Source organism: Pseudophryne corroboree, chromosome 2 (assembly GCF_028390025.1).
Source record: "Pseudophryne corroboree isolate aPseCor3 chromosome 2, aPseCor3.hap2, whole genome shotgun sequence".
In the NCBI taxonomy this organism is placed as follows: domain Eukaryota; kingdom Metazoa; phylum Chordata; class Amphibia; order Anura; family Myobatrachidae; genus Pseudophryne; species Pseudophryne corroboree.
This window is the reverse complement of record NC_086445.1, coordinates 879,242,937-879,269,358: the sequence shown is the minus strand read 5'-3', so window position 1 is coordinate 879,269,358 and position 26,422 is coordinate 879,242,937. Positions and strand designations below refer to the sequence as shown.

General features: G+C 45.8%; 1 protein-coding gene across 4 annotated transcripts in view; it reads right to left on the bottom strand.

Annotated features, from left to right (window-relative positions):
* The window catches only part of ABR (ABR activator of RhoGEF and GTPase), a 725,529-nt gene that overhangs the window by 494,043 nt on the left and 205,064 nt on the right, over positions 1 to 26,422 (bottom strand). The window lies entirely within an intron of this gene.

The following is a 26,422-nucleotide window of genomic DNA, read 5'->3' as shown; positions in this document are numbered from 1 at the left end:
TTGTGCGACAAGTGCTCATCGCAATACTGCTTGCTGTATGCCTCCTACAGCCGCCTACTCTCTTGACTATTTCCATATGCTGCCTCTCTGGTTGCAGCTCCCGGGCCAGCAGCAGCCGGTTACCGATAAAACTGGCAAAAACTGACAAACAATATATACCGCTGCTTTCCCTGTGTACAGTACATGTAGCCTGTTGCGTGCTGGAGCCCGCACTTTGCCGGCGTCTGCTGATACTGCGCAAGTGCCGAATCCATGGTACAGAAAACATTTACATATAAAAATATAATGGCGGATATTTAATTGTTTCAAAAGTCGGTTGGGTGTGTGTTTTTTCCTGTCTATGAGATAGGCAAAAACAGACACCCAACTGATTTTTCAAACAACTGAATACCCCCCAATGTGTCGCCTCCTACAGTAATTGAGGGAAATGTATGGTGGACACTCTAATATTAATGTTATGTAATCTGCAGGAGTCAGAGTGGGACATAATGGGGTGGGAGGTCAATGTGTCTCCTGCTGCTGCTAGTGTGGAGGTCTGTGGCTGGGAAACAAGGTGCAGTGAGGTCCCGTGGAGGCAAGACAGCTACAGTAGTATGGAACGTCTGCAGTGTGTACAGTGTCTGCTCCCTACATGGGTCGGATATGAGCTTTCAAACCCATGATTGGCAAAGCCACCTGCAGTGTGCTCTACTCATGGAAAGGGGTGCTTCTTACCTGCCTTTCCCCAGGAGGAGGAAAGGGGACCTTGTGTTGGGGAAAATAAGAATTTACTTACCGATAATTCTATTTCTCGTAGTCCGTAGTGGATGCTGGGACTCAGTCAGGACCATGGGGAATAGCGGCTCCGCAGGAGACAGGGCACAAAAGTAAAAGCTTTAGGATCAGGTGGTGTGCACTGGCTCCTCCCCCTATGACCCTCCTCCAAGCCTCAGCTAGGATACTGTGCCCGGACGAGCGTACACAATAAGGAAGGATTTTGAATCCCGGGTAAGACTCATACCAGCCACACCAATCACACTGTACAACCTGTGATCTGAACCCAGTTAACAGCATGATAACAGCGGAGCCTCTGGAAAGATGGCTCACAACAATAATAACCCGATTTTTGTAACAATAACTATGTACAAGTATTGCAGACAATCCGCACTTGGGATGGGCGCCCAGCATCCACTACGGACTACGAGAAATAGAATTATCGGTAAGTAAATTCTTATTTTCTGACGTCCTAGTGGATGCTGGGACTCCGTCAGGACCATGGGGATTATACCAAAGCTCCCAAACGGGCGGGAGAGTGCGGATGACTCTGCAGCACCGAATGAGAGAACTCCAGGTCCTCCTCAGCCAGGGTATCAAATTTGTAGAATTTTGCAAACGTGTTTGCTCCTGACCAAGTAGCAGCTCGGCAAAGTTGTAAAGCCGAGACCCCTCGGGCAGCCGCCCAAGATGAGCCCACCTTCCTTGTGAAATGGGCATTTACATATTTTGGCTGTGGCAGGCCTGCCACAGAATGTGCAAGCTGAATTGTACTACACATCCAACTAGCAATCGTCTGCTTAGAAGCAAGAGCACCCAGTTTGTTGGGTGCATACAGGATAACAGCAAGTCAGTTTTCCTGACTCCAGCCGTCCTGGAAACCTATATTTTCAGGGCCCTGACAACATCTAGCAACTTGGAGTCCTCCAAGTCCCTAATAGCCGCAGGTACCACAATAAACTGGTTCAGGTGAAACGCTGACACCACCTTAGGGAGAAAACTGGGGACGAGTCCGCAGCTCTGCCCTGTCCGAATGGACAATCAGATATGGGCTTTTGTGAGACAAAGCCACCAATTCTGACACTCGCCTGGCCGAGGCCAGGGCCAACCGCATGGTCACTTTTCATGTGAGATATTTCAAATCCACAGATTTGAGCGGTTTAAAATGTGATTTGAGAAATCCCAGAACTACGTTGAGATCCCACAGTGCCACTGGAGGCACAAAAGGGGGTTGTATATGCAGTACTCCCTTGACAAACTTCTGGACTTCAGGAAGTGAAGCCAATTCTTTCTGGAAGAAAATTGACAGGGCCGAAATTTGAACCTTAATGGACCCCAATTTGAGGCCCATAGACACTCCTGTTTGCAGGAAATGCAGGAATCGACCGAGTTGAAATTTCTTCGTGGGGCCTTCCTGGCTTCACACCACGCAACATATTTTCGCCACATGTGGTGATAATGATGTGCGGTCACCTCCTTCCTGGCTTTGACCAGGGTAGGAATGACCTCTTCCGGAATGCCTTTTTCCCTTAGGATCCGGCGTTCCACCGCCATGCCGTCAAACGCAGCCGCGGTAAGTCTTGGAACAGACATGGTACTTGCTGAAGCAAGTCCCTTCTTAGCGGCAGAGGCCCTGAGTCCTCTGTGAGCATTTCTTGAAGTTCTGGGTACCAAGTCCTTCTTGGGCAATCCGGAGCCACGAGTATAGTTCTTACTCCTCTACGTCTTATAATTCTCAGTACCTTGGGTATGAGAAGCAGAGGAGGGAACACATACACCGACTGGTACACCCACTGTGTTACCAGATCGTCCACAGCTATTGCCTGAGGGTCTCTTGACCTGGCGCAATACCTGTCCAGTTTTTTGTTCAGGCGGGACGCCATCATGTCCACCTTTGGTCTTTCCCAACGGTTCACAATCATGTGGAAGACTTCCCGATGAAGTCCCCACTCTCCCGGGTGGAGGTCGTGCCTGCTGAGGAAGTCTGCTTCCCAGTTGTCCACTCCCGGAATGAACACTGCTGACAGTGCTATCCCATGATTTTCCGCCCAGCGAAGAATCTTTGCAGTTTCTGCCATTTCCCTCCTGCTTCTTGTGCCGCCCTGTCTGTTTACGTGGGCGACTGCCGTGATGTTGTCCCACTGGATCAATACCGGCTGACCTTGAAGCAGAGGTCTTGCAAAGCTTAGAGCATTGTTTTATGTGGAGAGAAGTCTCCAGACTTGATCACACTCCCTGGAAATTTTTTCCCTGTGTGACTGCTCCCCAGCCTCTCCGGCTGGCATCCGTGGTCACCAGGACCCAGTCCTGAATGCCGAATCTGCGGCCCTTTAGTAGATGAGCACTCTGCAGCCACCGCAGAAGAAACACCCTTGTCCTTGGAGACAGGGTTATCCGCTGATGCATCTGAAGATGCGATCCGGACCATTTTTCCAGCAGATCCCACTGAAAAGTTCTTGCGTGAAATCTGCCGAATGGAATCGCTTCGTAAGAAGCCACCATTTTTCCCAGGACCCTTGTGCAATGATGCACTGACACTTTTCCTGGTTTTAGGAGGTTCCTGACTAGCTCGGATAACTCCCTTGCTTTCTTCTCCGGGAGAAACACCCTTTTCTGGACTGTGTCCAGAATCATCCCTAGGAACAGCAAATTTTCGTCGGAAACAGCTGCGGTTTTGGAATATTTAGAATCCACCCATGCTGTCGCAGAACTACTTGAGATAGTGCTACTCCGACCTCCAACTGTTCTCTGGACCTTGCCCTTATCAGGATATCGTCCATTTTCTTTGAAGAAGAATCATCATTTCGGCCATTACCTTGGTAAAGACCCGGGGTGCCGTGGACAATCCAACCGGCATCGTCTGAAACTGATAGTGACAGTTCTGTACCACGAACCTGAGGTACCCTTGGTGAGAAGGGCAAATTGGGACATGGAGGAAGCATCCCTGATGTCCCGGGACACCATATAGTCCCCTTCTTCCTGGTTCGCTATCACTGCTCTGAGTGACTCCATCTTGATTTGAACCTTTGTATGTAAGTGTTCAAATATTTCAGATTTAGAATAGGTCTCACCGAGCCGTCTGGCTTCAGTACCACAATATAGTGTGGAATAATACCCCTTTCCTTGTTGTAGGAGGAGTACTTTGATTATCACCTGCTGGGAATACAGCTTGTGAATTGTTTCCAATACTGCCTCCCTGTCGGAGGGAGACGTTGGTAAAGCAGACTTCAGGAACCTGCGAGGGGGAGACGTCTCGAATTTCCAATCTGTACCCCTGGGATACTACTTGTAGGATCCAGGGGTCCTGTACGGCCCCAGCGTCATGCTGAGGACTTGGCAGAAGCGGTGGAGGGCTTCTGTTCTTGGGAATGGGCTGCCTGCTGCAGTCTTCTTCCCTTTCCTCTATCCCTGGGCAGATATGACTGGCCTTTTGCTCGCTTGCCCTTATGGGGACGAAAGGACTGAGGCTGAAAAGACGGTGTCTTTTTCTGCTTAGATGTGACTTAGGGTAAAAAAGGTGGATTTTCCAGCTGTTGCCGTGGCCACCAGGTCCGATGGACCGACCCCAAATAACTCCTCCCCTTTATACGGCAATACTTCCATGTGCCGTTTGGAATCTGCATCACCTGACCACTGTCGTGTCCATAAACATCTTCTGGCAGATATGGACATCGCACTTACTCTTGATGCCAGAGTGCAAATATCTCTCTGTGCTCTATAGTCAATAAAATACTGTCCCTGTCAAGGGTATCAATATTTTCAGTCAGGGAATCCGACCAAGCCACCCCAGCGCTGCACATCCAGGCTGAGGCGATAGCTGGTCGCAGTATAACACCAGTATGTGTGTATATACTTTTTAGGATATTTTCCAGCCTCCTATCAGCTGGCTCCTTGAGGGCGGCCGTATCTGGAGACGGTAACGCCACTTGTTTTGATAAGCGTGTGAGCGCCTTATCCACCCTAAGGGGTGTTTCCCAACGCGCCCTAACTTCTGGCGGGAAAGGGTATACCGCCAATAATTTTCTATCGGGGGAAACCCACGCATCATCACACACTTCATTTAATTTATCTGATTCAGGAAAAACTACATGTAGTTTTTTCACACCCACATAATACCCTTTTTTGTGGTACTTGTAGTATCAGAAATATGTAACACCTCCTTCATTGCCCTTAACATGTAACGTGTGGCCCTAAAGGAAAATACGTTTGTTTCTTCACCGTCGACACTGGAGTCAGTGTCCGTGTCTATGTCGACCGACTGAGGTAAATGGGCGTTTTAAAGCCCCTGACGGTGTTTGAGACGCCTGGACAGGTACTAATTTGTTTGCCTGCCGTCTCATGTCGTCAACCGACCTTGAAGCGTGTTGACATTATCACGTAATTCCTTAAATAAGCCATCCATTCCGGTGTCGACTCCCTAGAGAGTGACATCACCATTACAGGCAATTGCTCCGCCTCCTCACCAACATCGTCCTCATACATGTCGACACACACGTACCGACACACAGCACACACACAGGGAATGCTCTGATAGAGGACAGGACCCCACTAGCCCTTTGGGGAGACAGAGGGAGAGTTTGCCAGCACACACCAAAACGCTATAATTATACAGGGACAACCTTTATATAAGTGTATTCCCTTATAGCATCTTAATATATAATCATATCGCCAAATAAGTGCCCCCCCTCTCTGTTTTAACCCTGTTTCTGTAGTGCAGTGCAGGGGAGAGCCTGGGAGCCTTCCCACCAGCAGTTCTGTGAGGGAAAATGGCGCTGTGTGCTGAGGAGATAGGCCCCGCCCCCTATTCCGGCGGGCTCTTCTCCCGGTTTTTCTGAGACCTGGCAGGGGTGAAATACATCCATATAGCCTCAGGGACTATATGTGATGTATTCTTTTTAGCCAGAAAAGGTATTAACATTGCTGCCCAGGGCGCCCCCCCCAGCGCCCTGCACCCTCAGTGACCGTTGGTGTGAAGTGTGCTGAGAGCAATGGCGCACAGCTGCAGTGCTGTGCGCTACCTCATGAAGACTGAAAAGCCTTCAGCCGCCGGTTTCTGGACCTCTTCTTACTTCGGCATCTGCAAGGGGGTCGGCGGCGCGGCTCCGGTGACCCATCCAGGCTGTACCTGTGATCGTCCCTCTGGAGCTAGTGTCCAGTAGCCTAAGAAGCAAATCCATCCTGCACGCAGGTGAGTTCACTTCTTCTCCCCTAAGTCCCTCGTTGCAGTGAGCCTGTTGCCAGCAGGACTCAATGAAAATAAGAAAACTATCAAAACTTTTACTCTAAGCAGCTCTTTATGAGAGCCACCTAGATTGCACCCTTCTCGGCCGGGCACAAAAACCTAACTGAGGCTTGGAGGAGGGTCATAGGGGGAGGAGCCAGTGCACACCACCTGATCCTAAAGCTTTTACTTTTGTGCCCTGTCTCCTGCGGAGCCGCTATTCCCCATGGTCCTGACGGAGTCCCAGCATCCACTAGGACGTCAGAGAAACTTATTTAGTATATTTAGCATATTCCCACTTCCATTTCTCACCTCATCCTCCATCCACATATTATTAGCTAAATGTTCCATGGAAACAGATCCATACAAACACCTCAAGCCTGCCAGCACATCACCGCAAACTACATCCACAAGACTCCTCGCCGGCTGGCGAGTGGAGCGGCCGTTGAGACCGCACAGGACATAGGAAGAAGCGGAGCGTTGCGGCAACGCAACTTCCGGTTGTTCAGTGCGGCTTCCGGCGGTACCCGGCAGCCTCGCAGCAGAGCCAGGAAGGCTTCCAGCTCTGTCTGCTGAGGAGCACCACCGGGGACGGATACAGCTGAAACAGCGCAAGCGGCCACATCATCACTCACCACAGAGTGAACAAAGAGAACTAAACATCACATCGTGAGGGTAAGTTGCACCTGGCAGGCCGGGACGCCGGCCTCCCAGAACACGACCTCCACCTACGATCGATTATTGACAAAGAACCGCCTCTGGGCACACTGCTTAAACTCACACTGAGGGGAAAGGAAATCCCTTCAGATAAAGACTGACTCTTATATATCTGGAACAAAGATACTCGTTTTCTCACAAGACTTTTCTTTAGGATATTCATCACGCGGCAATACCATATTTTAGTTCATCTTATGTTTATTTTCCCTATACATCGGATGTTCACACAATATGCATGTTACTATTGCAAATAAGGGCATTTATGTGTAATCACAATATCATCGATTATATATGAATTATTGTACCATCTGTTATACTAAGCATTGTGACTTATAAAAGGTATTTACAGATCATAGAGATACATTATTTCTCACATACAAACACCAAATAGAGGGTGAGCGCAGGTATCCAAAACCTGTACAATAACACTTGACGTGAATTGCTTAGGTGCACATACTCTCTGGAAACTATTAAGAGATGTGTGCTGAGTGAAAAAACTTCAGTCCCTCGGTCACTGCCACCCCCCCGTATCCTCCGTCGGGCAGCTCGGCGGCGGATCGCATAGTGTGTAGGGCCCATAAGTGTGGCTAAAGGCTAGTAAGTGCATGTGTGCCATAAAACCGATACATATGTGCAAAATCTGGGAAACAACGATGACGATTATTAACAGCAGCTCAGACTCTGTTTACATTATTAGTTATATTAGAAATCCATGTGAAGCAATAAAGCATCTTGTGGAAGGAGACGGATGTGTGTAAGGATCAGAATTTAATAAAAACTTTAACTTTGTCTTTGAACCTTGTTCTAAATTACATTTACATAGTGAACGTGACTAATTGTTGTTAATAAAATGGTCCAGACATATACTACTGTATTTTGTGCATGAACGGTGTGCTCTACCCTTAGGAGTAACTAATGCCACTTTGAAACCACATCTCCTGGAATAAACACGGTGCATGTACTCCTGTTCTCTCCAGGTGTAATGCAGGGGCATATAGTACAGTTATCAAGCTGGATGCATCAACTGCAAGCTAGGCAAAATGCGTCTTTTTCAGTGGTGCATTTTACATTAGAGATTTAGATGCAAAGTCCATTTAACTCCACACCAGCCCCAAGTATCATTAAAACAAACACATTTAGGGCAGTATTCAATTAGCAGCAGTTAATTGACTCGTCCGGGGCTATCCTATTAGTCCAGATACCAGCCTCAGGCAGGCAAAACCAAATCCCCGATATGTACCTATGTTTACCGCCATATATGCTGTGGAAACACAGGTGTGCGGCTTTTTGCGGACCCTATGTTGCCGATTCAATTGTTCTGGCTGTCTAACTTTCCTGTCTAAACAAAATTGTTTAGACGCCCAAACAATTGTCACAGTTCAATTGCTGTTTGGGTGTACATGCACATAACGCAGAGAGCAGAGTTCACACTCATTTTTTCTCACTCCTCAGCAGGCTGCAAGAACGGCAGAACAATTGAATTGAAGCCGATGGGCGCCATCTAGTGGCGGTCACAATAAAAACAATTGATTCAGTCCCCAGTGTTTTCGGGCGATTAGGGCTAATATTTTGCATGGAAAAATGGGATATAAATGAGTAGCCCAACAATGACCATTGGGCGAAAATAGTGTTAAATACCCATTTTTACTGTGCAAAAAATTAGTGCAGCTAATTGGATAGCTCCCTATATCTCTTAAATTTATTTTAAGCTAAAAAAATAAAATGAGGATAGTATTCCTTTAAATGCCATCACCACGCATCCGTGGAGGCCCTTTGTGCCAGCACTAGCATAAAAGCTGTCCCTCAAATACACAAGGGTCTGTAAAGGGCAGTGCACCTGTTTAAGATCCTGGCTCATAGAATCAGCTGCACTGCACAGGCCGTGCCTTACAGAGAGAAACATATCACAGGCCGTGCCTTACAGAGAGAAACATATCACAGGCCGTGCCTTACAGAGAGAAACATATCACAGGCCGTGCCTTACAGAGAGAAACATATCACAAGCCGTGCCTTACAGAGAGAAACATATCACAGGCCGTGCCTTACAGAGAGAAACATATCACAGGCCGTGCCTTACAGAGAGAAACATATCACAGGCCGTGCCTTACAGAGAAACATATCACAGGCCGTGCCTTACAGAGAGAAACATATCACAGGCCATGCCTTACAGAGAGAAACATATCACAGGCCGTGCCTTACAGAGAGAAACATATCACAGGCCGTGCCTTACAGAGAGAAACATATCACAGGCCGTGCCTTACAGAGAGAAACATATCACAGGCCGTGCCTTACAGAGAGAAACATATCACAGGCCGTGCCTTACAGAGAGAAACATATCACAGGCCGTGCCTTACAGAGAGAAACATATCACAGGCTGTGCCTTACAGAGAGAAACATATCACAGGCCGTGCCTTACAGATATAATTTCATATTGTGCTGGCACAAAATCACGTCTGGGCATTCTTGAATCGGTATCCGGATGATAGATAGACAGTGTCTAATTAGACAGCCAATAGATAGACACCATATGTTAGACAGACGTTAGGTCGACAGGGTCTAAAGGTCGACATGAAAAAGGTTGACATAAAAAAGGTAGACATAGGTTTTTTTTGTTTTGTTTTACATGTTTTTGGACTATTTCATACCTTCTCTATTCATGTCGGCATAGAGTTGGTTATGAACCTTGTGGCGAGCGCAGCGAGCCCGAAGCATGTCGAATGAAGTGAGCCCTGCAAGGGTATGCCTTTCTACAATTGGGGGTCCCAGATGACAAAACTATCGACACAAACCACAAAAATGCAAAAAAACATAAAAAAAATGGTGTCTATCTTTTTGTGTCGACCATTTTCATGTCAACCTTTTGTACTGTCTGCCTTTTTTCATGTCGACCTTTTGACCCTGTTGACCTAATGTCTGTCTAACATATGGTGTATCTATTGACTGTCTAACTAGACACTGTCTATCATGCCACACCCCTTGAATCTTACAGTTTTTTCTAAAAAAAGAGGGGGAAAAAGAACCCATTGAGAGGTTAGTAACATTACTGCTCAGCAAAACGTGAAAATTCAGCTAACACAAAGCACACAGCTTTAGCAATTCAGCAGCAACCTGCTCCTAGTTGTACAGCAGTCCTGCATACAACCTCCCATAGGATGTTTCAAAAGGTGTAAGCCAAGGTTGATTGCCAGACAAAAGCATTTCACACAAACTTACGTTGTTTATGGTGTCCCTAGGGGAATCCAGTCAGTATATCAGCGTTCCAGATGTTGGCAGTCGGAATCCCGATGATGGAATCCCGATGCCGGGATCCCAAAGTGGATCATCCTGCCGCAATCGGAATACAGACTGCCGGCATGCCAGGGATCCTTAGGATCAGGCTGCTGGGGGAGGTGGAGGTTAGGTTTAGGTTGCAGGGGGACAGTTAGGGTTGGGCTGCGGGGTGGGTGGGGGTTAAGTTTAGGATGCAGGGAGGTGGGGTTAGGGTTAAGCACCATCAGGGAGGGTTAGGCAGCAGGGGAGGGGGGGGGGGGCTGGACGATTAGGGTCAGGTTGTTGAAGAGGCAGGTTAGGGGAGCGACGGAGTTAAGCCTACATTCCTTCCAGGTGTCGGGATCCTGCGCATTGGGATGCCGCTGTTGGTATTCTGACTGCCGACATCTCAATACCATCCTCTCCAGAACATGATAAAAAAACATAATTCACTAAAAATCAGATTGTCCATTTCCAGATAACAGAACCACAGAATGCACTGTATGGTGGAAACAAGGACAGGGTCAGCAAACCACTGGAATTTCTACAACTGCATATAGGTAAGAATCTATGAGAGAAAAGTTAGTGAGACCCACAGCCGGGTGTAGTATGGTATGCCGGCGGCCGGGCTCCCGGCGACCAGCATACCGACAGCATGGCAAGCGCAAATGAGCCCCTTGCCGGCTCGCTGCGCTCCCCACGCTGCGGGCACGGTGGCGCGTTACGCGCGCCACGCTATTTATTCTCCCCTCCAGGGGGGGTGTGGACCCCCACGAGGGAGAAAAACTGTTGGTATGCCGGCTGTCAGGATACTGTGCGCCGGGATCCCGACAGTCGAAAACCTGAAGACTACCCCCACAGCCTCACTATGTTACCCAGAAAGTGTAGCACTCAATACTACACAAGTAACCAATCCTAACAGTAACACTTTAAATAGCAATAGTAGAAATACAGGACTGTAATGTAGATTTTATCTAATATATAATGTACTTTTATATTGGAACAAAATAGAAATCTCCTCCTAAATGTCTAAGTTTTGCTAAAGATACCGTCCATCATTTCCTGTAGATCTCTTACAAGATGTGTATGCAATGGTTGATTCCTCACAAAGATGCACTTAATGATAGAGAGGAACTGTCCCAGAGCAAACTCTAACTTATCAACTCTCCTCTGAAGATAAATGACGAGCAACAGTGATGAGAATACATAATAACATAGAACACTACCTGGAAAACCTTTACTCATGGGGAATCCCAGCAGCACCAAGTGGATTATCAGCTATTAGCTATATCCCAGCATTAATTTGTGCCGATTCAAGGATTAAGCACTTGGCAGCGAGTAATCTCCATTGTCTGTAGTCATAACAAAGAGCAGCATTTCTTTGGCCTGTCTAAAGACGGAAATAATAAAAAACATAAAAAATGACTGTTTTACAACTACAATACGTCCACCAATATGGCATGCTAGATATTCAGCACAACTGTTAACCTATTTACAAATGTTAAGAAAACATTTAAAACAAGGATCTGAAGGGGATGTATTCATGTGACCGGCAGTCAGGCGACCGACGATCACATAACCTCCCCCTACATCGCGAAGCCTCACAATCCCGCCGGTCGGCATGCCAACCAACAACAGGGATTATTCCCACTTGTGGGAATAGAACCGTGGACGCCACCGAGCTCCCAAGGGGCTTGCTGCACAAACCCCCCCCGAGATTCCGCTGCCGGGAAGCCGGCGTCGGTATGCTGATCGCCGGTCTCCTGACCGCCAGTCAAGCATACCACACCCATCTGAAGTGTAGGCCCACAAGAAAGCTAGTACACCTTGCAGTCTGATGCCACCAGCTGCACTATATACCTTAGAGGTGACATGGCAAAAATTTGCAGCTTAACTTGCTTTGGCAAAGTGTATCTAACAGTACCTAGACATGAATAATCTGCATACGGAACATTAAGCCCCCATCTCTGCTTTGTGTCACCAGCATGAATAGTTAATATAACGGGATCGGTATGAAATTCCCATCACATGACCGACACCGGCATCCTGACATTAAAGATCCTGACGTATGTGGGTGGTATTTTAAACCCCCCCCCCCCCCCCCTCCCCCATCATAACCCTCCGGGGGGGGAAGGCTAGGTCTAATTTTCGGAGGGTGATGGCTAGGGCTAACCCACCCTTAGTGCCTAAACCTAACCCGCCTAGTGCCTAACCCTAACAGTTACCCCGATACTTACCTTCGGGATGTCAGCTGTTGGTGTTCCAGCGCCAGTTTCCCGACTGGTGTCAGGTCACATGACCGCCAGCATCCCGTCCATCGGGATGCTAAACGCATTCCCACATAACAGCTCTTACATAGTTCATCTTTTAAATGGGTTAGTTGAAAGAATAATCATAAAAGAGACAATGTTTTTATAGGACAGTATATACAGATGTGTCTTCACAGACTATTGCCACAGTCGTGCTAAACAGCCCTTCTCAGCGAGCCTGTTACCATTTGGCTTGTGTTGAGATTCTATTTTGCTCGAATAGGCATCAAAGTCACAATGCGACAAAACCGCTTCAAGAGCGTGCACAGATTCATTTGTTATTCGACACTTGTACATCTGTGTGAGTCTGATTATGAAGTACAACAATGCAGCAGCCGCAGCTTTTTTCTAGCCAAGTTTTGTTGTACTTCATCTTTGCACATATTTAAAACGGATTCCTGTGCAGTTCAAGTTGAAACCGGTGTCTCTGGTACAGATTGAGTAATGTTTTGCTGCATCTGGGGTGGGAATAAGATACAAACCTAAAGAAAAAGTCACTATCCTACACTGCTTGACGCATCACTCTTGTGCTACATGGTGTATTGGAGCTAGGTGTATGCGGACACATCTGTAGGTGCAACACATTATGGACAAATCTATAACCGCCCATGTGTACAAGCCAGAATGGAGAAAAGTAAGAGGTAACATTCTTCACAGAAAAAAAAGAAAACAAAATCGAATGAAACTTGTAACTTTTCAAAAGCTTAAAATTACCCATTGTGACAGAAGCAGAACACCAACTGCCAGACCAAGAGGTACTGTATAAAGTGTAATCAAACCTGCTATACGAGGCACTAAACTGAGGCTATGGGAATCAGTATTAGCGAAAGGATGTCCTGTTTAAAGAATAAGGGGTCAATTTACTAAGTCTTGGGTGGAGATAAAGTGGACGGAGATAAAGTACCAGACAATCAACTACTAACTGTCATTTTTCAAACCCAGCCCGTGACATGGCATTTAGGAGCTGACTGGCTGGTAATTTATCACCATATACTTTATCTCCATCCATGGCTTAGTAAATAGACCCCTAAGTTTATGTGTGATGTATAATAGAAGCACATTCAATAATACACATAGGATTTCACATGATGGGTGATAAGTCAAGTCTATGGCAGAAAGAAATGAGACAAGGTGTAGATAATTATCACATCACACTGGGTTTCAAGCTCTAGTGCAGTGGTTTCCAAACTGGGTGCCTCAGGACATTTGCAGGGGTGCCTTGCATTGGTGGTCCAGGACCAATGCAAATTATTTATGGTCAATGTAAAAGGCAAAACCAGTGCTGGTAGCTGTCAAACGTAAAAATGTGTACAAACAGAAGCAAATCTTTAGAAAAACACAAAAAACAAAAAAGGGATCCACAGCGCTGTAATTAATTCCTTTTAGACTTTCAAGGGTTATTTATCCTCATACAGTGATTCCTTTCTATAAATGTCACTCTTGAATTAGACTCAGTTCTTAATAAAATCTCGTCAGAGATCCCGATCTCCAAATCACACGTGGACCTTAAACATCCAAGTCCACAAATATCCAGGTACACGTGAGGTCCACAAACAATATAAGTTTTATTTTAAAAGATTTAAAAAATTATTTTCCACAAGTTACTCACCGGGTTACAGCACTTTATGAGCGGTATGCAGCGATAGGCAAACCTGACTCTCTAGATCAGAGCTGGCCAAACCGGTCCTCGAGATCTACCAACAGTTCACATTTTCCAGACCACCTGGCCAGTGCACAGGTGTAGTCATTACTAATTAAGATGTGCTGCATTCATTCCTAACTGACATTTCTACAGGTCTCCAGGAGGCCTGGAAAACATAAACTGTTGGTAGATCTCGAGGACCGGTTTGGCCAGCCCTGCTCTAGATGTTATGCACAAGGGCTCTCACCGGCATGTAGCCTCAGCAAGGCAGATGTAAATACACAGATGTAAATACTCCCTTGCCGCTTCCAAAACGCTGCTTCCCTGTTCCACACACACACACAATGACCAAGTCCCTAATTGGGTCTTTGTCAAGGAGGCTCTCGTAATGTATCATCGCTATACAGATTAAATAATTTTTGTATGGAGGGGTGGGGAGGAGTCCATAAAAGTATTTCAAGAGAGTCTTAATATGAATGAGTTTGGTGTAGTCTTATCCTTCATTAACAGTTAACATCAAATAAATTTTTTAGATTTCACAGTCTATATAAAAGGGAAAAAAAGGTGCCTTGACAAAGACCCAATTATGGTAGAAACGCGTCAGAGCAGGTGGACTTGGTCATTGCGTGTGTGTGGAAAAGGGAAGCAGCCTTTTGGAAGCGGCAAGGGAGTGAAGCCTGGCCGCACAGCAGCATTTGGAGGCTTGCAGAAAGCAGACAGTTGGTGGACAGCTAGCGGAGGACGGGGGAAGACCTCATGGACTAGTCACCCTAGGCAGAGAAAGGTCACCACAAAAGAACTGCGTCCCGAAGGTCCGGTGAGCTCCTCTGTGTGTATTTACATTTGCCTTGCTGAGGCTACATGCCGGTGAGAGCCCTTGTGCCTAACATCTAGAGAGTCAGGTTTGCCTATCGCTGCATACCGCTCATAAAGTGCTGTAACCCTGTGAATAATTTGTGGAAAATAATTTTTTAAATCTTTTAAAAAAATAAGAATTTACTTACCGATAATTCTATTTCTCGGAGTCCGTAGTGGATGCTGGGGTTCCTGAAAGGACCATGGGGGGATAGCGGCTCCGCAGGAGACAGGGCACAAAAAGTAAAGCTTTAGGATCAGGTGGTGTGCACTGGCTCCTCCCCCTATGACCCTCCTCCAAGCCTCAGTTAGGATACTGTGCCCGGACGAGCGTACACAATAAGGAAGGATTTTGAATCCCGGGTAAGACTCATACCAGCCACACCAATCACACTGTACAACCTGTGATCTGAACCCAGTTAACAGTATGATAACAGCGGAGCCTCTGAAAAGATGGCTCACAACAATAATAACCCGATTTTTGTAACTATGTACAAGTATTGCAGATAATCCGCACTTGGGATGGGCGCCCAGCATCCACTACGGACTCCGAGAAATAGAATTATCGGTAAGTAAATTCTTATTTTCTCTATCGTCCTAGTGGATGCTGGGGTTCCTGAAAGGACCATGGGGATTATACCAAAGCTCCCAAACGGGCGGGAGAGTGCGGATGACTCTGCAGCACCGAATGAGAGAACTCCAGGTCCTCCTTAGCCAGGGTATCAAATTTGTAGGATTTTCCAAACGTGTTTGCCCCTGACTAAGTAGCCGCTCGGCAAAGTTGTAAAGCCGAGACCCCTCGGGCAGCCGCCCAAGATGAGCCCACCTTCCTTGTGGAATGGGCATTTACATATTTTGGCTGTGGCAGGCCTGCCACAGAATGTGCAAGCTGAATTGTATTACACATCCAACTAGCAATAGTCTGCTTAGAAGCAAGAGCACCCAGTTTGTTGGGTGCATACAGGATAACAGCAAGTCAGTTTTCCTGACTCCAGCCGTCCTGGAACCTATATTTTCAGGGCCCTGACAACATCTAGCAACTTGGAGTCCTCCAAGTCCCTAGTAGGCGCAAGGCACCACAATAAGCTGGTTCAGGTGAAACACTGACACCACCTTAGGGAGAGAACTGGGGACGAGTCCGCAGCTCTGCCCTGTCCGAATGGACAAACAGATATGGGCTTTTTTGAGAAAAAAACCACCAATTTGACACTCGCCTGGCCCAGGCCAGGGCCAAGAGCATGGTCACTTTTCATGTGAGATGCTTCAAATCCACAGATTTGACTGGTTTTAAACCAATGTGATTTGAGGAATCCCAGAACTACGTTGAGATCCCACAGTGCCACTGGAGGCACAAAAGGGGGTTGTATATGCAATACTCCCTTGACAAACTTCTGGACTTCAGGAACTGAAGCCAATTCTTTCTGGAAGAAAATCGACAGGGCCGAAATTTGAACCTTAATGGACCCCAATTTGAGGCCCATAGACACTCCTGTTTGCAGGAAATGCAGGAATCGACCGAGTTGAAATTTCTTCGTGGGGCCTTCCTGGCCTCACACCACGCAACATATTTTCGCCACATGTGGTGATAATGTTGTGCGGTCACCTCCTTCCTGGCTTTGACCAGGGTAGGAATGACCTCTTCTGGAATGCCTTTTTCCCTTAGGATCCGGCGTTCCACCGCCATGCCGTCAAACGCAGCTGCGGTAAGTCTTGGAACAGACATGGTACTTGCTGAAGCAAGTCCCTTCTTAGCGGCAGAGGCCATAAGTCCTCTGTGAGCATCTCTTGAAGTTCCGGGTACCAAGTCCTTCTTGGCCAATCCGGAGCCATGAGTATAGTTCTTACTCCTCTACGTCTTATAATTCTCAGTACCTTAGGTATGAGAAGCAGAGGAGGGAACACATACACCGACTGGTACACCCACGGTGTTACCAGAACGTCCACAGCTATTGCCTGAGGGTCTCTTGACCTGGCGCAATACCTGTCCCGTTTTTTGTTCAGACGGGACGCCATCATGTCCACCTTTGATATTTCCCAACGGTTCACAATCATGTGGAAAAACTTCCCGATGAAGTTTCCACTCTCCCGGGTGGAGGTCGTGCCTGCTGAGGAAGTCTGCTTCCCAGTTTCCATTCCCGGAATGAAACACTGCTGACAGTGCTATCACATGATTTTCCGCCCAGCGAAAAGTCCTTGCAGTTTTTGCCATTGCCCTCCTGCTTCTTGTGCCGCCCTGTCTGTTTACGTGGGCGACTGCCGTGATGTTTTTCCCACTGGATCAATACCGGCTGACCTTGAAGCAGAGGTCTTGCTAAGCTTAGAGCATTATAAAATTACCCTTAGCTCCAGTATATTTATGTGGAGAAAAGTCTCCAGACTTGATCACACTCCCTGGAAATTTTTTCCTTGTGTGACTGCTCCCCAGCCTCTCGGGCTGGCCTCCGTGGTCACCAGCATCCAATCCTGAATGCCGAATCTGCGGCCCTCTAGAAGATGAGCACTCTGTAACCACCACAGGAGAGACACCCTTGTCCTTGGATATAGGGTTATCCGCTGATGCATCTGAAGATGCGATCCGGACCATTTGTCCAGCAGATCCCACTGAAAAGTTCTTGCGTGAAATCTGCCGAATGGAATTGCTTCGTAGGAAGCCACCATTTTTACCAGGACCCTTGTGCAATGATGCACTGACACTTTTCCTGGTTTTAGGAGGTTCCTGACTAGCTCGGATAACTCCCTGGCTTTCTCTTCCGGGAGAAACACCTTTTTCTGGACTGTGTCCAGAATCATCCCTAGGCACAGCAGACGTGTCGTCGGGATCAGCTGCGATTTTGGAATATTTAGAATCCACCCGTGCTGTTGTAGCAGTATCCGAGATAGTGCTACTCCGACCTCCAACTGTTCCCTGGACTTTGCCCTTATCAGGAGATCGTCCAAGTAAGGGATAATTAAGACGCCTTTTCTTCGAAGAAGAATCATCATTTTGGCCATTACCTTGGTAAAGACCCGGGGTGCCGTGGACAATCCAACGGCAGCGTCTGAAACTGATAGTGACAGTTCTGTACCACGAACCTGAAGTACCCTTAGTGAGAAGGGCAAATTTGGGACATGGAGGTAAGCATCCCTGATGTCCCGGGACACTATATAGTCCCCTTCTTCCTGGTTCGTTATCACTGCTCTGAGTGACTCCATCTTGATTTGAACCTTTGTAAGTGTTCAAATTTTTTAGATTTAGAATAGGTCTCACCTAGCCTTCTGGCTTCAGTACCACAATATAGTGTGGAATAATACCCCTTTCCTTGTTGTAGGAGGGGTAATTTGATTATCACCTGCTGGGAATACAGCTTGTGAATTGTTTCCCATACTGCCTCCTTGTCGGAGGGAGACCTTGGTAAAGCAGACTTCAGGAGCCTGCGAGGGGGAAACGTCTCGACATTCCAATCTGTACCCCTGGGATACTACTTGTAGGATCCAGGGGTCCTGTACGGTCCCAGCGTCATGCTGAGAGCTTGGCAGAAGCGGTGGAAGGCTTCTGTTCCTGGGAATGGGCTGCCTGCTGCAGTCTTCTTCCCTTTCCTCTATCCCTGGGCAGATATGACTCTTATAGGGACGAAAGGACTGAGGCTGAAAAGAGACACTTCTGCAGAGATGTGACTTAGGGTAAAAACGGTGGATTTTCCAGCAGTTGCCGTGGCCACCAGGTCCGATGGACCGACCCCAAATAACTCCTCTTCCTTTATACGGCAATACACCTTTGTGCCGTTTGGAATCTGCATCACCTGACCACTGTCGTGTCCATAAACATCTTCTGGCAGATATGGACATCGCACTTACTCTTGATGCCAGAGTGCAAATATCCCTCTGTGCATCTCGTATATATAGAAATGCATCCTTTAAATGCTCTATAGTCAATAAAATACTGTCCCTGTCAAGGGTATCAATATTTTTAGTCAGGGAATCCGACCAAGCCACCCCAGCTCTGCACATCCAGGCTGAGGCGATCGCTGGTCGCAGTATAACACCAGTATGTGTGTATATACTTTTTATGATATTTTCCAGCCTCCTGTCAGCTGGCTCCTTGAGGACGGCCCTATCTATAGACGGTACCGCCACTTGTTTTGATAAGCGTGTGAGCGCCTTATCCACCCTAAGGGGTGTTTCCCACCGCGCCCTAACTTTTGGCGGGAAAGGGTATACCGCCAATAATTTTCTAACGGGGGGAACCCACGCATCATCACACTTCATTTAATTTATCTGATTCAGGAAAAACTACAGGTAGTTTTTTCACATCCCACATAATACCCTCTTTTGTGGTATCAGAAATATGTAACACCTCCTTCATTGCCCTTAACAAGTAACGTGTGGCCCTAAAGGGAAATACGTTTGTTTCTTCACCGTCGACACTGAAATCAGTGTCCGTGTCTGTGTCTGTCGACCGACTGAGGTAAAAGGACGTTTTAACGCCCCTGACGGTGTTTGAGACGCCTGGACAGGTACTAATTTGTTTGCCAGCCGTCTCATGTCGCCAACCGACCTTGCAGCGTGTTGACATTATCACGTAATTCCACAAATAAGCCATCCATTCCGGTGTCGACTCCCTAGAGAGTGACATCACCATTACAGGCAATTTGCTCCGCCTCCTCACCAACATCGTCCTCATACATGTCGACACACACGTACCGACATATAGCACACACACACAGGGAATGCTCTGATAGAGGACAGGACCCCACTAGCCCCTTGGGGAGACAGAGGGAGAGTTTGCCAGCACACACCAAAGCGCTATATTTTACAGGGATAGCCTTATAATAAGTGCTCCCTTATAGCTGCTATTATAAAATCACAATTTCGCCAAATTTTGCCCCCCCTCTCTTGATTTAACCCTGTTTCTGTAGTGCAGTGCAGGGGAGAGCCTGGGAGCCTTCCTGACCAGCGGAACTGTGTGAGGAAATGGCGCTGTGTGCTGAGGAGATAGGCCCCGCCCCCTTTTCGGCGGGCTCGTCTCCCGCTAAAAAATGGATTCTGGCAGGGGTTAAATATCTCCATATAGCCCCGGAGGCTATATGTGAGGTATTTTTTGCCAAAAAAAGGATTTTCATTGCTGCCCAGGGCGCCCCCCCCCCAGCGCCCTGCACCCTCAGTGACTGCCGTGTGAAGTGTGCTGAGAGCAATGGCGCACAGCTGCAGTGCTGTGCGCTACCTTAAGAAGACTGAGGAGTCTTCTGCCGCCGATTCTGGACCTTCTTCTCTTTTCAGCATCTGCAAGGGGGCCGGCGGCGAGGCTCCGGTGACCATCCAGGCTGTACCTGTGATCGTCCCTCTGGAGCTAATGTCCAGTAGCCAAAGAAGCCAATCCATCCTGCACGCAGGTGAGTTCACTTCTTCTCCCCTAAGTCCCTCGATGCAGTGATCCTGTTGCCAGCAGGACTCACTGTAAAATAAAAAACCTAAGCTAAACTTTTCTAAGCAGCTCTTTAGGAGAGCCACCTAGATTGCACCCTTCTCGGCCGGGCACAAAAACCTAACTGAGGCTTGGAGGAGGGTCATAGGGGGAGGAGCCAGTGCACACCACCTGATCCTAAAGCTTTACTTTTCGTGCCCTGTCTCCTGCGGAGCCGCTATCCCCCCATGGTCCTTTCAGGAACCCCAGCATCCACTAGGACGATAGAGAAAAATGTTTTATTGTTTATGTGGACCTCACACGTACCTGGATATTTGTGGACTTGGATGTTTAAGGTCCACGTGTGATTTGGAGATCGGGATCTCTGACGAGATTTTATTAAGAACAAAGTCTAATTCAAGAGTGACATTTATAGAAAGGAATCACTGTATGAGGATAAATAACCCTTGAAAGTCTAAAAGGAATTAATTACAGCGCTGTGGATCCCTTTTTTGTTTTTTGTATTTTTCTATTGTACAGTATTTGTTGCAGACAGGCTGATCTGCTATATAATAGGGCTAATAGCTGCAGTGATTTAAGCGCTTGAAATAATAGGATTCTGACTATTTCTTTGTGTGAAGTAGTAAATCTTTTCCTTCACCACACAATTGAACCTAAGGATGACATATTAACAACAATTTACTTAATTTAATATTTCTTTCTAAATTTCTCAATAATAAACTTGTGGCCTAGGGGTGCCGTGAAAAAAATTCTGATACTTTAGGGTGCCATGATTCAAAAAAGTTTGGGTACCAGTGCTCTAGTGAGCAGAGAAGGACCATCTATTATTGTAGGTTAACTTTATCCCTATAGCGTACAAAACTATGGAATCTATCAAGGGGATTACAATCTTATAGGATCATTCCACGTCAAATGGACCAATTCTGTATATCGTCCCTAACGATTTCCACAATGTTCCTAAGGCTGAATGACAGCTGAACCCAACCCTACCTTATGGGCATTAGTTTTGCTACTATCGTATATTGTGAACAACAATTTCCCAAAGTTCGTCTGACAAATATGTCAGCCTTCATTTCAAGTTTTGTCAAAACTGAAGATGGTCAGTTGGGGATCCCTGGTCCACTGGACATGGGATGACCATATATGGTCGACATTTAAATAGGTCGATTTAACAGTGGTCGACAAGTTTTTAAAAAAAATTTCAACTTTTGCATTGTTTACCATCTATGTGGACGATATTTGTGAATAGTAACCTGTACCAAGCTCAGGGGAGTGAGGCACCCTGCCTGAAGCATGGTGAGCGAAGTGAGAGTCTAAGTTTTCACTAACCATGGTCGCACTGTAAAATGGACACTATTTTTTTTATAGTGTTGATTATTTTTATGTCTGCTGACTTTTTGTACCTGTCGACCTTAGACACAGTCGACCATATAGGTCAACCTATTGACTATTTTATGTAGCTCTATTATACCACATCTATGAGCAATTTAGCCAAGTGAGAACTGACATTTTCTTAAACTGGTTGTTCATGTGCCGCACTGAAGTAACGCAAGGGATCCTGTTTGTGTCTGGGTTGGATATAAACCCTCACACAAGCCAAAAGGCACAAAGTATAACACATACAGAGGGCAACGGATTGTGAATTTAACTTTATGACGCATGTTCACTTTGCACAACTCTCACTTTATAAGGGATAGTTTAATTTATAGAAGACATGGATTAAAGTGATTCCTCCCTATGTAAATATTATTTGTGTGATGTCATGATAATGACTGAATATGTATTACCAAACCAATTATTATACTTTGAGCTGCCTGTTAGTTTGGTATCACACTGGTGCTTTTAAGCTGCACTTCTTCGCTTTATTTTCATAATGGAAAAGTGCAGAGCTTTTAATGCTTACATCTTATAATGAGCACTTAACACTGTGTGGCAGGGCTGCAGAAAATATGTTTTCAATAGGAGAATTGTTTTTTTCTTGCACTTGTCCAGAAACGCAGATATCATCCCTCTAAAAGCTTTAAATATGACGTGTTAGGTGCCTGTGCACCCTATACAAATAGACTACTTCTGCTTACCAAAACTGTCCACTTGTAACCTGTGCGCCCTATACAAATAGACTACTTCTGCTTACCAAAACTGTCCACTTGTAACCTGTGCGCCCTATACAAATAGCCTACTTCTGCTTATCAAAACTGTCCACTTGTAACAAATGTTAAACCTAGAATAGATGACTTATTATCAATGGGGATGGGTTGGGTATGTGTCAGCAGTCATACTGTCGACATGGTCATAACGTCAACAATGAACATGTTGACAGTCAACGTGTAGACAGAGATGAAATGTCAACATTTAAGAATGTCAACATTATCGACCTTGGTGGCCCAGAGGTGCCTAACCTGTTCCAGTGGCTCCAGCGGAGTCTTCTGGGACCAGGCGGTCATGTGACATCCGATCATCCAACGTTCGGGTGAGTATTTCTCCCCAGAAGCCTAACCCTAAAGTCAAAATTCTGAGCAATGTTGACGCGCTGCCTGTTGACATTTTAACCATGACGCCATAACATTCAGCATTGTAGAGCCGACATTATGAATGTCCACACTGCCAACCTTTTACTACACCCCAGCTGAAAAACTAAATTTACCTGGCTGTGTTCACTTCCCTTGGGAGCATCACCATTTTCTCAGAAAAGCAGTGTTCAGGACCTCTGGCTTCCTCCACTGAGTGTTGTAATGAGGTGCAATTTTCTTAAGTTCCAATTGTCTAAAAGTCTGCCCACAGAAACACCTGATCAGACAGACTTGCGTTCTATATATTCATAAGATACCTGAATATTAGACACCTAATGCTTTACATTGGAGCTATATAATATGCTGCATTCTCTAAACCATTTCACAGACCAATTGTGTGCATAGTGTAAAGTAGAAGAAAATGGTTTTGATAACAGCAATTCATATAAGCAGGGCGCTTGTGAAAACATTTTTGTGCATCTTTTAATCCACTAGTCTCATGTTAATGATGCTGCGTGGGAAGAGTAATTCCTGACACTTCAAAAGGTTTCATGATGCAAATGCACTGCTGTAGGGAAGTTACTTGGGTTGGGAAGGGGGGGGGGTCTGATATGTTCCTAAGATTGTACCCTAGATTTCGCATTACAGAATTAACTACCATTCTGAACACACAAACAATAGTGAAGTGCCATCCGAGTTGCCTTTACCTTGCTGTAGAAGAAAATCATGTTAGGTGCGTGAGCATTTTATTAAGCAGGTAGTGTGTTTCTAAAATTGATTATGGTAGATTACACTTGTAAGAGGCTCTAGTGCTTAGAGTTCATTTCCCCTATTGATTATGCATTCATGCAGCGGGACTTATTATGTGCTGTGCAGTGTTAAACTGTGAGATGTGTGTAAACAGACACAGCCTGTAATCCAATCACTCTAATAGAGTACCTGCATTCTCCTTACCCACCGCCATACAGTCGATTCAATATAAGCCTAAACGATAGACATGAATCAGGATATTAACAAATCCTATTCACTTTTATCAATTATGGCAAATGTATTTTTCCTGAGTTAATGGAAATCTTATTTTTCAATTTGCAATATGCACCTGCCTACAGTATATGAAGCTCTAGCATACAGTATGTATCATACGTACACTTCTCAGGCGTCCTAACTACTGGCACGTGTAATACTTACTGTATGCAATGCATGTAAGCGGTGCTGATATTGGAACACATGGCTTCCAGTGTTATCATACCCACTCATGTTCGTACTCCCATCTGGGGGGTGCGCTATGTTCACACTGAGGCTTTTCAGATGCTACTAGCACTTCAATGCCAGTACAGGTGGTCTGTCACCGCAGCATGCCAAATGCGTTCATGTTTAACATGTACTGTACGGTCACTGACACATGTAATGTGGGGTATAAATGCTAGTTGGTATAAGGTCTTGGATTGCTTCCAGTAGTTATAAAAACTGAAAGTGGTAAATGGAAAGTATTACAGCCAACATGGCTATTTTAGACCCCAAAGTATGTGATAGTCCCAAAACAGTCAGCAACACAGTCGATAGGGTAGGTTCAATGGAAATTGGGGCTTCAGGAAAAAGTGGCTGCCCAACAAGTGTAGGATCTCGATGCTCAAGATTGTGCCAAGCCAGGGGCATAAGTTCATACTAGAAGCCCGAAGGGAATAGTTGTTGAGCCCACCTCCGCTCACATTCACTACAACACCCCATCCCAGCAGCACCCAACATTCACTTTTACTCCAGGGGTGCAGAGATAGGGAGGGGTACTAATTACCTGGGTCAAGGCTTGTTAGAGGGACCCGTCCTGGGCCATCTGCCTAGGTGGCCCCCCTCTGCGGCTCCCTGTACTCCCCCGTCCCGTTAGGGTGGCGGAATGTGCAGTTAAAAGGAAGTCACTCCCCATAGTTGCCGACTGCTGTGGGAAGGGCCCTGCCTCATGCAGAACACATTCACTACTACCACCCCAGCAGCACCCTGACAGGGAGAGGGAGTATATGCTTCTGCAATAGTGCGTACACATTGCAACTCTTGTCTGTTAAGATTGAGTGGGCACTAAACACACAATACATTGCATCTATGGGGGTAATTCAGAGTTGATTGTAGCAGCAAATGTTAGCAGTTGGGCAAAACCATGTGCACTGCAGGGGGAGCAGATATAACATTTGCAGAGAGAGTTATATTTGGGTGGGTTATATGGTTTCTGTGCAGGGTAAATACTGCCTGCTTTATTTTTACACTGCAATTTAGATTTCAGTTTGAACACACCACACCCAAATCTAACTCTCTCTGCACATGCATGTTATATCTGCCCCACCTGCACTGCACATGGTTTTGCCAAACTGCTAACAAATTTGATGCTGCGGTCAACTATGAATTAGGCCATATATCTACACAGCTGTGTCATACACTGCTCACTGGGACTCATAATATATGACTTTAAGATTATGCAGCAACTATAGTGTTTTATACTTTGGTGTTGTACATCTGCATTTGAAATGGAACAACATTACTGAATACTAATAAGTCTGCAGTTTAACACTGTATTGTGCTTCCTAAAGGGTTGCGTTCCGAATCCCATGATTACAGTGTAAGTAGAAAATATACTTTTTGCTCAAGACCAGTTTTCTAAACCCATGAATCACCAGTAATAGAATGGAAATGTGAGACTGCACCAGCTTAACACCCGTAACTGCTGAGACCCACAAATGACTAGAAGCAGAGGACTGGAATCACACAGCTATGAACGGGGCACATACTGCTGTGCACATTTTCCAGGTGGTTTGGTGTTTATAGAAAGTCACAATATGGCAATTTCACAGCTTTCAGATACTGCATTAGCGGATTTTCTCCTGACTGGCTCCCTCAGCAGACCGCAATCAGTACAGCATACAACTCTCCAGCCAGTCATATTAAAAAGGGGAAAAATATGGTAGCAGGTTCTATTTTCTGTAATATTACATGATAGAAAAGTCACATTCCATTCTTTGATTATTATAAATATTAATAAAAAAAGATAAAATTAATCTAAATATCATTAACCATATAACCATCATTTAATACATGGTTTGGTTGCCCTTGTAGAGCAAGAAAGCGCATTATTCATGAGCTGACATGATACAAATCAATAATACGACAACGCAAACATTTATCCAATTACAAAACATAGTAATCTACACTTCCCCTCTCTGCATCATCAGCCTAATACCAATGACATGATTCTCTGAATTAAATGTAATTACCAGTCACAGTTCATCCATAAACATAACCTGTGACATTCAGCATCTCTCAGAGCAGCTCTGTTCAGGATGATTCTGTACTATGTACCCGCCGCCAAAACAGCACAAAGAGATTCAAACCCGTTCTGTATAATAATGTCATGTAATGCACATACTGTATGGCACAATGCCCAACATACACACCTTACAGACATATTATACACTAGTTATCTAAAGGTATTATTTTAGGTATATGTGAGTGTTTACGGCAAGGATAGTCTGTGGAATTTAAAATAAAATAAAAAAAAAGCATATACAAAAACTACATAAATGATTACAGAGCATGACAATATAATATTTGCTTCAACCTACTGCTCCAACTGTAGATGCATCACTTATGAATATGAGATATATACATCAAAGGATGAAAATGAAAGAGTCAGGAACTGACATACATCTAGACAGGGCAGACAGCTGATCAATCCATTGCCAGACTAATTTGAGCAGCAATGCCAGCCCCAGCTGGGAGAGA